General features: G+C 44.1%; 1 protein-coding gene across 4 annotated transcripts in view; it reads right to left on the bottom strand.

Annotated features, from left to right (window-relative positions):
• Utrn (utrophin) overlaps positions 1–13762 on the bottom strand; it is a 514855-nt gene that overhangs the window by 464603 nt on the left and 36490 nt on the right. The window lies entirely within an intron of this gene.

The raw sequence follows: 13762 nt of genomic DNA on the forward strand, positions 1-13762 counted from the left end.
GTTATAAAGGTTTTCCATAACATTAGGTCACCATTGCCAGGCTCTGAGCAAACCAGCACGCACACTCAGTATCATCATCTCTATACTGGGTTATCGTCTGGCAGGAGGTCCATGAATTCAGACAGGAGAAAGATCTCATTAACTTCTAACAGGAATTTGCATCTCCTTCTGTTGTGAAGCGAGATCACAAAACACACTACCAACACTATCTGCAGGAATCACCATAAAAAAACAACACACAGAGCTGGAAGACAGCTGGGTAGGTAAAGCTGCTTACCACCACAGCTGATAACGTCACACACACACACACACACACACACACACACACACACACACACTCTAAATAAATGTTTTAAAGAAAACACCACATTTTCACATCACTTACAGTTGTATCAGGTAACTTGAAAAATATCATTTGGTTCAGGAAAGCGTGGCAGTTAGAACAATAAGAGTGTGCTGTTAAATGCGCCAGCCAAGCACAAACACCATCTAGCAAAGGCTTTTTAAGTATTTTGATAAATGCGTGTCAATATAATTGGCTTCTTTTACAGTGTGTGAATTTTATTTTGTGCATTTAAAATCCTTTGTCTGGCTTCCCCCAACTGCTAAAATGCTGAACGGGAAAGGGGTAAGGGGAAAAGACAAAGAAAAACAAAAACTACAAACCCTAACCACCACCATGAGCGATAAACATCGGATGCACCAAGAAACACTTGCATTATGTTTTCGGTGGGCTGCCCATATTTTCACTCTAAGAAGTAAAAAGAATTTCCTAAGAACGATGCACCACTGACTGAGCCATGAAGAAATGGGATGGGCAGGCACACACGGAATCTATTTCTCTTGTTTCCCAGGTCTTCTCTACTCCAGCTTCCCAACTGGAGATTTGCCCTTCCTTATTAACTCTAGAGACTCTGTGGACATCTGCCCAAGTCGGCCAGGGATAGCAGAGGCTTCAGCAGCACCTGATCAGGGGATGCTTTCATCATGGTTCACGCCTACCGCATACCAACAAGAGCTCCGACGAGAATGCAGAAGCCAGCCATGGATGGAGTGTGAGAACCATGAGCACCAACTAGGGTATGGGTTCACAGGGGGAAAAGGTTCACAGAACACCCCAAAATCAAATTTTGCCACGTCTCCTTGGCAGCCAGTGGGTCCTGGGTGCATAATCTGTGCTGTTTCAAAAAGAGGGCAAAGTGCAGGATTTCTGTAACACGAAGTTAACACACATTCTGGGCAATTCCACTCAGCGCCGCCCGCGCCTCTCCCCCCCCCCCCCATTCCATTTACTAACTTTCTCAGTCACTCCGACTGAAGGAAAAATAACAGGAGGGAAATGACCCCTGCATCCTCCTCCCTCTCTTTCCTCACCCAGTATCCCTGTCTCTGATACTTAAACTCCAAGGCTAGTGTGGTCAGCCTGCTTTAATATGCAGGTGTCTCATATCTTCCAGAATATTCATAAGCCTAACCCTAGCCTCACACTGCAGACAGAATCTAAATTCCTCCGAAAGGCACAAAGACCCCAGTACTCTCATCAAAACATCTGTAAACTGATGAAAGACACCTCCCCCCTTTTAAGGACAAACCCACCAGACCACTATCTATAGTAGATGAGCTATGAGGGAACTGAGGTCCAGGTGCCCAGAGATGCAGAGGGAATGGAGAGTCTGGGACCCAGTCATCTAAGGACAATAGTTTAATCTTAGGAAAATCCTTTCTTCCTCCTTAGCGGAGATTCCTCGGTGACAGAGCCAAGGAAAGGGACCACTAGGTCCCGTTGAGCATCTTGTATCTCTAAAATGTCACAGTGTTCTGTGATAGCACAATATAGCGGAGGAAAGAGGCTGGTTGGTCCCCTCCATCATCTTACTCCTCTACAATGTTATGGGAGTCTGTGCCAACACAACGTTCACTCACGATTACATCTGACCTGGGAGAGGAGTTGTCAGAGCAGTGTGTAAGTCAGAAAACAGGGGAAAGAGACCAGCTCAGAACTCTCAGGTCCTACGGTTGTGTAGCATCACTGGGCAACTAAACACCACAAGTGAAATAGCTAACGGAACATTCCACCATCACTAACAACACAAAAAATAACATGTGGGTGTCATGTGAGGAGAGAAACTTGCCTCAAAAAAACCCACATGCAGCTCACGGACTCTGGATCAACCGCTAGGGAGCCTACATGGGACCGACCCAGGCCCTCTGCATGTGGGTGACAGTTGTGTAGCTTGGTCTCTTTGTGGGGCCCCTAGCAGTGGAATCAGGACCTATCCCTGGTGTGTGAGCTGGCTTTTTGGAACCTATTCCCCATGCAGGGATGCCTCACCCAGCTTTGATGCTGGGGGGAGGAGCTTGGTCCTGCCTCATCATGATATGACATGCTTTGTTGACTTCCATGGGGGGCCTGCCCCTTTCCGAATGGAGGAGGAGTGGATGGTGGGATAGACAGGAGGTGGGGGAGGGAATGGGAAGAGAGAAGGGAGGGGAAATTGCGGTTGGTATGTAAAATAAATGGAAAAATTTAACAACAACAACAAAAAGCCCACATGCACAGTGTGACCATAAACATAATTTCTAAAGCCATGGCATGTATCAAGCCTCATAGCAGGGATACAAAATGTTAGGACATTCAGAATAATATATTGCTATTGGTAAAAGACACCGTAGGGAAAATGTAGGGGAATCATATTATTCACAGAGCTGTATGCGACTGCTAAAAAGTGGGGCTATGTTGTATTTTCTATACTCCCAATACTTTTTTCTCAATAAATTACTTCTAAAATAAACCGCTCGTTATATAGTTCTCAGTTCTTACATAAGAAATAAGCACACATAACTTGTTTTTAAATTGTATGTATGTATGTGTACATGTGATGCGTGCCCAGTGCATACACATGAATATGTAAAGGTGCAAATGCCCACATGCACATGTACAGAAGACCACAGCAGGATATCAGATATTCCTCCATTATCCTCCTCTCCACCCTTTTCTCTTGAGACAGTGTTCCTAAATGTTCAACTATGCTAGCTTGCCAAAGACTTCTCAGGATCTGCCCATCTCCATTGTTCATTGGTAGGACAAAGGCAGGACCCTACCTGGCTTTTTTAGGTACTGGATATTTGAACTCAGGTCCTGACGTTTGAAAGGCAAGTACTCTTACCCAGTGGGCCATCTCTCCAAACCAAAGTTTGTTTTTAGTTGAATAAGACTGAAATACAAGTTAGCCCCAAGCATGCCGCAGTCTTGCTGAGGGGCTGACCTGTCTCCCATGAGCCATCTCTTCTGACATCACAGGGTACATTTCTAAATACTATTATTAAAGTTTGGATCTGGAAAGTGCAATAGGAACCAATTGTTAATGCCTTAGTCCCCTGGACCGTACTGTTGAGAGGGAGAGACTTGAATGACAATATCCCCAACAGGCTCCAATATTTGAACCCTTTGTTCCCAGTTAGTGGCGATGTTTGAGGAGGTCTGGGTGGTGCCGATTTGAAGAAGGAAGCAGGTCACTGAGGGTGGCCTTTGAGATCAAGAGTCTCAATCACACTGCTGAAAAGATGGCTCAGTGGTTGGGAGCACTGACTGCTCTTCCAGAGGACTACCTGGAATCGCTCACAACTCCAGTAACTGTAACTCCAGTTCCAGGGGGATGGAAGTCCTCCTCTGGACTCCATGGCACTGCATTCATATGCTGCACATATAGACAATAGACACACACACACACACACACACACACACACACACACACACACACACACACAATAATGAGGTGGAAAATAATTCAGGAAGAACATCTGATGCCAACCTCTAGCCTTCACAGGCAAGTGCACATATCATACATATACACACGTACACACAAGCTCACACACACACATACATGTGTATACACACAAATCAAAACAAAGACAATGATAAATAACTGACTGTAAGTGTTGCTTTCTTCATTTTATACTTGGGAAGGATCTAAAATCTCCCCAAGCCTGGACATGAGTTCCATATGATAACTGAACAAGAAAGGTAGGTTCTCATGGCCTCAGATACCAAAGGATGGCCCTTTTCTCTTTTGTTTTCTTGTTTGTTTGATTTTGTGTTTGTTTGTTTGGGGGTTTTGTTGTTGCTGTTGTATATTTGTGTCTCTCGACACATGACCTCACTCTGTAGCCCAGGCCAGCCTCACTCTTATTGGTAATCTTCCTGCTTCCACATCCTAAGGGATGGGATTATACCACACTAGACAATACTGTGAATGACCAGCTGTTAACTGCCAATTGTTTTCTTCATGATTACAGGGAATTGGAAATTTGATTGCAATATTTACAAAAGAGTTCCACAGAAAGAGAAATTTTTAATCATAATACGAAATTGCTTTTTCTCTATTTTCATATGTGAAGCTTTAATTTAGACACTGTTCTTCAATACAGCCAAACTATGGCTGTTATTTTAGGACCCATACAGAGTCACTTTATGTACATAAAACCCTAAATTGTATTAAAATTTTATCAAATTTTTAGTACAATTGATCCCTGAAAATGTAAGCCTAGAAACACAAAGTTCCTCTGTATTTACTAAATAATCTTTAATTGTATTGAGAAGAAGGAGGAGGGGAAGGAGGAGGGAGGAGGGGAGAGGAGGAGGGGGAGGAGGGGAGAAGAGGAGGGGGAGGAGGGGAGAAGAGGAGGAGGAGGAGGAGGAGGAGGAGGAGGAGGAGGAGAAAAACCACCAAGGCAGGTTCTATAAGCCCAGTGCTCAGCTGCCTGTGATGACTCCTAACCCACAGAACAGCTTGTTTATGATTCTTGCAAACAGAAGTTATTTCCTGTCTTAGCTAAATGGAGACATGCATGTTTCCGATAGTGACAGACTTAAAGGGAAAAATTATTTCTTCAAGACCAAATTTTGGACCAGAAAGAACTTTGAAGCTAGCTACCAGCAATCCTCCACCAACCCAAGGACTGTGGGTGGAAACTTCTCAAGTGGATGAAAAGAGGGGTTTGCAACATGAAATTGCAGTTGTTCCCAAATTACTCTTAGAAGTTCACGCGCAGCCAATTTGATTAAGCCTCTAGACATTCAGGGAAGCTCAGAGAAAATATTTTGTACTTATGTTTGATATATGTTTAATATATCCCAAAAACGATACTAAGGAGTAGAAATAAAATTATGTGATATTTTCTATTTTTTAAATTAATATTTCTAAGGGAGCTTAAGAAAGAAATTATGGGTGTTTTCTCCTTCCCCTTTGGAAACAGTCATACTTTGCAGTACAAAGGGGTTTCAAATTCACAGCCCTTCTGTCTCGGACACATTAGTTCTGGGATTGTTGGTATGCGCCACCACTCCAAGTAACACTAACACTTCCGATACACCCAAGCGTTTTCTATGCCACAAGTGTTAGTTCCTATCTCTTGCTATAACAAAATACCAGCAATAATATAATGAAGAAAAGATATTTCTAGGCTCCTTGTTTTAGAAGTTCCCATTCTTAGCCTGCTGGTTCCAATACTCCGGTGCCTATGATGAAACAAGAGCACCACAGCATGGCACATAGGCAGAACCAAAGCTGCTCAGCTGATGGTGGCCAGGAAGCAAAAATCAGAGAGGAAGGAATCCCAATATCACCTTCAAGGAGAGCCTCCCCACCTCCCTGCGCTAACTTCCTTCCCCTGGGACTCACCCCCCAACATCGCCATCACTTTCTGTGATAGGCTGGCCATGGGCCTTGGAGGGCCACTGGAGAGCTGAGCCATAACAGTATCTCAGGCAAGAATTAAACAAACACTGAGACAGACATGTGCAAGCATGTTTAATAGGATGACCTAGGGGCAATGAAAATTAAAATGATCAGCTCATTCCAGGCAGCTGCACCCTTCCAGCCTCTGCAGGAGCCGGCTTACGGGAGTCAGTCATCACCTTCCCACAGCTCATCTCCATTAGTAGGAAAAGGCACTTTTCCACACATAAGAATTCCAGTAAGTAAGGCATCAAGAAAACAGAAGGTGTTAGAAAAGGACTGAATCGATTCAGAAATACCAAGTCAGGTAAATGGTCCCAGCACTCAATGAGGCATATGCTAGTTCGGCAGCAGCCATCTACTACCCCATCTCGCTGAGACTGGCGGGAGTGGAAATCACTGTCAGGCACGAATCTCCTTGATTAGCATTTCCCTCCGTGATCCTAGTAGCAACAACTGTCCTTGCCATAGAGGAAGCCCTCTCTCTTCCTCACCTGCCTGTTCCCTCACCTCCTAGACCATGAAATCTCATGAGAATGACACAGTGTAGATGTCTGATCCTCAGGCACATTCTAACCGACTTACAGTGAACTTCGTAACAACTAGCAAAAATAACCAATTATAATTAATCACATAATTAATAGTAATAACCAGTTGCAGTCTCGTGATTATTGTTATTTATAACACACTGCGGCCTGAAATTTAAGTCCAATTTCATTCAACATGACATTATAAACCGGATTGGGAGGTGTTCCATTATTCCCCATCAAAGGCATGTAGAAGCGGGCCAGGGAGATGGTTCAGGGGGTAGAGCAAGGCTAACAACCTAAGCAAGATCACAAAAATGTATGTGAAAAAGCCAGATGTGGTGGCACACATCTGTAATCCCAGCACTCCAACCATGAAGATGAGGACACAAAGGAGAGTCACCTGGAAGTTCATAGGCTCAGAAGCTGTCCATCTTGTTTTCTGGGCGAGGATCTACCCCTGGGATTTGGGGCCTGACTATCATCAGGCTGGGGACACTAGCTGACTAGAAAGTGTCAAGAACCCACCAGTCTCCCTCAGAACTAGGTTTATAAGTGTGCACCACCACACCTGACTTTTTATGTGGGTGTTGGGATCAAACTCAGATACTTAAAATTTTCTTTTAATTAAGAAAGAAAAAGTTTGGATGGTTATACACAATGTTTCAAATACATCTTATGGCACATAAAATTCCCTAAAACAACTCTCCCTCCAAGCTTCCTTATTTACAGTGGTGATCATGGAGACCAGAAGCAGAAGGATACTCACCGGCCAACACATCTCAAGGAATGACCATCTATGTCCCAGGAACCAAGCCAATGTCTCAGAAAACAATTCGAAGCACAATGTGAATCCCTAGGTGCTAGAGTCCCTGAAAAAAATGTGACACGCAGAAACCCTAGTGTGGTGGCTTGTGTTGTGGAATCATCTTATTGTACACTGTGAAGAATTGTCACTCTGATTGGTTTTAATAAAAAGCTGAATGGCTAATAGATAGGCAAGATTTTAAGGGCAGAGAGAACACTGGGAAGAAGGCAGAATCTCCAACCAGGCATGGAGGGAGCAGGAAAGTAGCATGGGCAGTACAGAGTAAGGGTGGATAAAGCCACAAGGCAGAAAGTACATTAATAAAAATAGGTTAATGTAAGTTATAAGAACTAGTTAGAAACAAGCCTAAGCTATTGATCGAGCTTTTATAATTATTAAGAAGTCTCCATGAGGTGACTTGGGAGCTGGCAGGTGGGACAGAAAAATCTACCTTCCAGGCTTGAATAGAAATGGCCCCCATAGACTCATGTGTTTGAATTCCTGGCCCATAGGGAGTGGCACTATAAGGTGTGGCCTTGTTGGAGTAGGTGTGGCCTTGTTGGAAGAAGTGTGTCACTGTGGAAGCAGGCTTTGATGTTGCATATGCTCAAGCCACACCCAGTGTGGAACACAGTCACTCCCTACTGCCTGTGGATCAAGACGTAGAACTCTCAGCTCCTTCTCCAGCACCGTGTCTGCCTGCAGGCCCCATGTCCCACCAGGATGATAATCAACTAAATCTCTGAAACTGTAAGCCAGCCCCAATTAAATGTTTTCCTTTATTAGAGTTGTCTTGGAGCCAGGTGGCGGTGGTGCACATCTTTAATCCCAACACACGGGAGGCAGAGCCAGGCAGATCTCTGTGAGTTAGAGGCCAGCCTGTTCTACAGAGCGAGACCAGGACAGGCACTAAAACCATACAGAGAAACCCTGTCTTGAAAAAACAAACAAACAAACAAAAAGAGTTGTCTTGGTCATGGTGTCTCTTCACAGCAATAGAAACCCTAACTAAGATATCCAGCATGACCAACAATAGCATGTGTAAGAGAAAGAGACAGACCCAGGGCTCAACAGCCTGATGGACAGGCACACCTTGGGCCACACCATGAGAAGAATGCAATGCATTTAAATTGAAAAAGGAAAGATAAAGTAGTAAGGAAATTTTATTTTAATTCACAAGATGTTTCCCAGGTCTTGGTCTTTTGTTTATGACAGGACACAAAGGAATTAAACTAAACAACACTTGGTTTCTTGTTAAGGAACAGGAAGGTGTGTGTGTGTGTTTTAATTACAGGAAGGAGGGGCAGCTGGAGGAAGATGATTCTTGGGAGAACTACACCACCCTTCATCAACGATGGCAGCATCAGGCAAGCTTGGAACAGTTGCCAGCTAGTTTCTGTGTCTATTACAGCTGGTTTGTTGTTTGTTTAATACTAGAAACAGAGTGCCTAAGCCAAAAGTGGATCTCAGAAGGGCCAGTTCCAGGATAGTCACAGTGTAACAGTATCTGTTACACAGAGAAACCCTGTCTCAAAAATAAAAAAAAAAAAAAAAGACAAACATGGTTTTTGCCTGCATCTTGCTTATTCTTTGCTGCAAATGGGAGTTCTATTAACATCAATGTTACTAGAGTTGAAGAAATGGCTTCCTCTATCACTCTCTGTCCCATAGATGAGGTTCTGGGGTGGGGGTGGGGGAATAGGAATTTTTTGGGTCAGAAGCTTAAAACAAAACCTTTCCACTTTGACAAATATAGTTTGGAAAATTGATGGGCAATGTCAATCTTGTAACTAATCCTTTTCTTTATTGTTCTGCCCAACAGGACAGATTGGGACAAATTTATACCCCAAGTTTAACAAGGCAACAGGTAGAATATCATCTATAAAAGCAGACAAGATTTTAGATAGCACCAGACGTGACTTTATTCTCAGCCCTCTGGAGGCAGGGGGATTGAAGTAAGTTCAAAGCCAACCTGATCTACACTGTGAGTTCCATGCCACAGCAACTTCAGGAGATTCAGACTCAAAAATAAAAATACAGGGCTGGAGAGATGGCTCACAGGTTAAGAGCACTGGGTGCTCTTCCAGAGGTCCTGAGTTCAATTCCCAGCAACCACATGGTAGCTCACAACCATCTGTAATGAGATCTGGTTGCCTCTTCTGGCAAGTAGGCATACACACCAGCAGAACACTGTATGCATAATAGATAAATAAATCTTGAGATAAAGAAAGAAGGAAAGAAATATACATATGTTTCTATGTGTGTATATATTCATATATGTAAATATATGTGTGTATATAAAACACATATTTTCATATGTGATGTGTATGTGTGTGTGTGTGTGTGTGTGTGTGTGTGTGTGTTTTAAGTACACAATCTCCTTTTGACCTTAACTTGGTGATAGATACTTATTTCTTTCCTCTGTATTTTTGTTGGGTTTTGTATTGTTTTCAAAATCATTTAGAATTCGAATAGGTGACAAAAACCTGAAAAACTGACAAATATCAGAAGTGTACCCTTGTCTGTAAACCAAAACAACTGTATCCCCCCTACAGAAAGGGAGGAAATGAGACACAATGTCTGTAAAGGCTCAACTCCTGCCCGAGCTCTCTACCTCCCTCTCTTTTTTTAGGAAATATTTTCTGCATCTAAAATAAATTTCCCTCAGGTGCTCTGCATTCAGCAAGCAATAAATCAGTCCCCATGTTGCTAGCTCTTACACTGTAAATAACTGGCTGAAGTTTTAAAAGTTAATGTATGTCCAGATACTTCCCATAAGAAGCAATGACTTCGGCTAAAACTCCTAGACTCATACATCACATGAAGTAAAAGATTAACAGACTGTGTTTAATTTTCAATGAAAGTAATGTAAATGAAGACACCACTAACAAAGAAACTCACAGACTAATAAATGTATCCTTCTAATTGCCTAGACTTTCTTTTAACATAGATGTACATGCCAACTCATAGGGAGTTCACTGTGATGTGACTATAAAGGTCAGTAAGAGCCACCAGGCACCATGTATATCTAAAGAGGAACCAACAGTCGTCTTCTTCTTCTTCTTCTTCTTCTTCTTCTTCTTCTTCTTCTTCTTCTTCTTCTTCTTCTTTTTCTTCTTCTTCTTCTTCTTCTTCTTCTTCTTCTTCTTCTTCTTCTTCTTCTTCTTCTTCCTTCTCCTCCTCCTTCTTCCTTTTTTCTTTTCTTTTAAATCAATGCTGGGGACAGAATCCAGAGCCTCATGCATGATCTGCTGGGCAAAGCTGTACTATCACTGAGCTACACTCCCTAAGAATGCTCCTTCCACCGTGTGTGTGTGTGTGTGTGTGTGTGTGTGTGTGTGTGTATGTGTGTGTGTGTGTGTATGTGCATTATTTGCACACATCTGTAAGCCTACACTTGCCCATGCCGTACATCTGCAAAGCCCAAAAACATCAGAAGCTATGCAGGTCCACCTATCAGGTCCACTCATTGCCACCCTCCATGCTGGGGTCACAGACACACAGGTTGTCTTACTTTAGTTTCCATTGTTGTGATGGGCTTACCCCATCTTAGGGGTTACAGTCCATCATCCAGGGAAGCCAAGGCAGGAGCCTGAGCAGAAACTATAGAGGAATACTGCTTACTGGCTTTCTTCCTCCGGCTTGATCAATTGGCTTTATTCTACATCCCAAACCCACCTACCAAGGGATGGCACTGCCCACAGGAGGCTGGCCCCCCTACATCAATTAGCAATCAAGAGCATGCCCCCAGGAGCTAGAAAGATGGATTAGTGGTTAAGGCCACTTGCTGCTCTTACAGAAGACCCGAGTTTGGTTCCCAGCACCCATGTGGCAGATCACATCCATTAGTAACTACAGTTCCAGAGGATCCAATGCCCTCTTCTGGCCTCCAAGAGCACTGCATGTATGTGGTACACCTACTACATACATGCAGATAAGACACTCAGTCACATAAAATAAAAATACATAAATCTTTCTTTTTTAAAAAAACTGTTTCTTAAAGAAAAAAGGGAGAAAGAAAAGGGGAGAGAAAGAATACCCCTCCAGACACACACAGAGACCAATTTGATGGAGGCAATCCCCAAATGAGATTCTTTCTTCCCAAGTACATCAAGTTGACAACCAAGATTAGCCATCACATAGACTGTGCCCAGCTTTTACGAGGATGCTGCCGATTCAAACTCAGGTACTCTTGCTTTTATGGAAAGCAATTACCCAGTGAGCCATCTCCCCGGTCCCCTCCCTTCTCCCTGCCCCACCTGTCCCTCACCTCTGCGTGGATTTGAGAAGAAAGTGAAGGAAGAACTACACGGGGGGGAAATATATCCTGAAATACCTTAGCTGCCTCTTCTATGTCACGGGACGGAGTATGCAGGGAAGGGTCCTGCTAGGCCAGCAATGGAGCCATTTTGAAATGATTACGAGCTCACAGGGCCACTGTGTTCTCAGCTGGCAAGTAGCAATCTAACAGCTGTTCCTCAGACCTTGGGTGATCCTGAGGATTCTGGCATCCATTAGGGCTTTCTTTCCAGGCAGGTTCCCGCTGGTGCCTAGCTGTCTGAACTCATGAGCAGCAGGCTGGCCCCGGCCCCTGCTGGATTGCTTCCCGCGGTGACAAGGCAAGGCTGAAATCCAGCCGGCACAATGGCATGAATAATAGGACCTCAGAAAGCCCGTGGTACTGTCTCTCCTGCAAGGCAACCTTGTCCAAACGTCCACCCAAAGGGACTGGCTTGGCCTAATATTCCCTAAGACAAAGCACCGCCAAGCGGGTGAGCGGGACGAAGGGCTACCGCCTTCTGAGAACAGAAACTCGAGTTTAGAGTTCACCGGACCCAGCGGCTGTTGCAATCTCAGTCAATACCCAAGTCCTCCTCCCTTCTACCCACACCCAGCCCCCAAACCCGAGTCCCCTCCTGCCCACATTCTCACCAGGGCTGCCCACACTACTACGGAGCCTGCCACAGCTTCCCAGACCTATCGCCCTGGCAGGCCTCAAGGAGTGACCACAAAAAGCAGCCACAAGGCCAAATGAGGAAGATGGACAGAGAGGCCAAGGACCGAGTCTTGTTTTTTTTTTTTCACACTGGATGGTGACGTTCGAAGGCCCTTTCCCAGCGGCCACTGAACGGGAAGCAGCCTTTCTACAAAGCAGGCTCACTTTCCAAAGTTTCCAGGGAGTAAATTGGCAACTTTTGATAACACCACAAAATGCAGAGAGGATGATTCAGTGTTAGAGAACTTGCCTAGTACGTGGGAGACCCTAGGATTGAGCCACCACCACCAAAAAAAAACCTAAGGGATATCAATTTAAACATAATTGATTCCACAAAGCAAGGTAACTGGACATTGCTTTCCCAAGTGAGGTTGTGTAGGCCACTAAACCTCAGAATCTTTATCTGGTTCGGGGTTTTGTCTTGTTTTGTTTAAGGGGAAAGGGTAAAATATATTCCTCCTGGGTCTGCTGGACACACTCCAAATGAAATGTGTGCAAAACTGCCTAAGAAAATAGTTACCATACAGATGCCCCCATACATTTTGTGCAGAACTACTGATGTGTCTAATTTTAAAGGTACTGTCCCAATCCTCTCGGGGAGCGGGGGAGTATGAAACATACAGCACAGGTACTATCTGAAATGGGGGGAAAGTCAATTTTAAAATATATCTATTTTAGATATTGCATTGTTTTAGAGATATCGGTGATCAAACCCAGAGCCTGCCTCACACATGCTAGACAAGCACTCTATCACCCAGCTGCACCCCTAGTCCCAGTTCCAAGAGTTTTGGAAAGGAATTAAGAGTCTATACCATGGCCCCAAGTTGCAAGAGGTGTCAGCTTCCTGGTCAACCAAGTAGAGTTTTACAGGCTAGACTTTTGTCAACATGGAAGACTTATCGTCAGCAAACTATGGCCATCCTTGAGCACAACAGTGGCTCAAGCCTAGAATAGGTTAGAATGTGTGTCCTGGTCTCTTCTAGCCAGTTACTGGGAGGGTAGAAGGGAAGAACCACCAGGGTACTCAGAAAGGGAATACAGAAACCAGACAGGCTACAGGATTTCACTCTCTCTCTCCCAGGACTGGGGCCATCGGGCACATTCTTAGGACTTATGCAGCAGCTTTTCATTTCTAGATTTTTCAGAGTGAATCTAGCATTCACTCCCAACACGAGCTCCCTCTGGTCTGGGCACACTGCCATTGAATCACAAGGGCCACTCAAAGGTTTCAGTGTTTTTGTCTTAAGCTGTTGAAAACCCTAAGCTAAATAAGTGAATATTCACCAGGCTCCTTCCTTGTCCCTTCCCACCCTGTACCTCTATTAAAATGACATTCCATTTAATTTCAAAGTTATGCTACTCTGGATGGGATAAATAAATAATATGCATACTATAAATAAGTATGAATATTAATGAAATGAAAACATTAGGAAAGTGATTCCATTTGAGAACTGACTGGATCATTTTTCTCTCTAAGGCAAGAAAAGAACCTTGGCCCTAAACCCTGCATGTTAGAGGCCCTCCTTTGGATGCCCTCTTCCCCGTCTTGCTCCCAGAAAAACCTCAGAACCCAGAAGACACATGGACCCAGGCCCAAGCACACAAATCCATGCATCACCTTCTCCAGCGTGCATTTGTGCTCTGCAATCTCTGCTCAAATGAGCCCTGTGCTCACCGCAAAGCTGGGCCACAC

Source organism: Peromyscus leucopus, chromosome 8a, assembly GCF_004664715.2.
Source record: "Peromyscus leucopus breed LL Stock chromosome 8a, UCI_PerLeu_2.1, whole genome shotgun sequence".
NCBI classification, from domain to species: Eukaryota; Metazoa; Chordata; class Mammalia; order Rodentia; family Cricetidae; genus Peromyscus; species Peromyscus leucopus.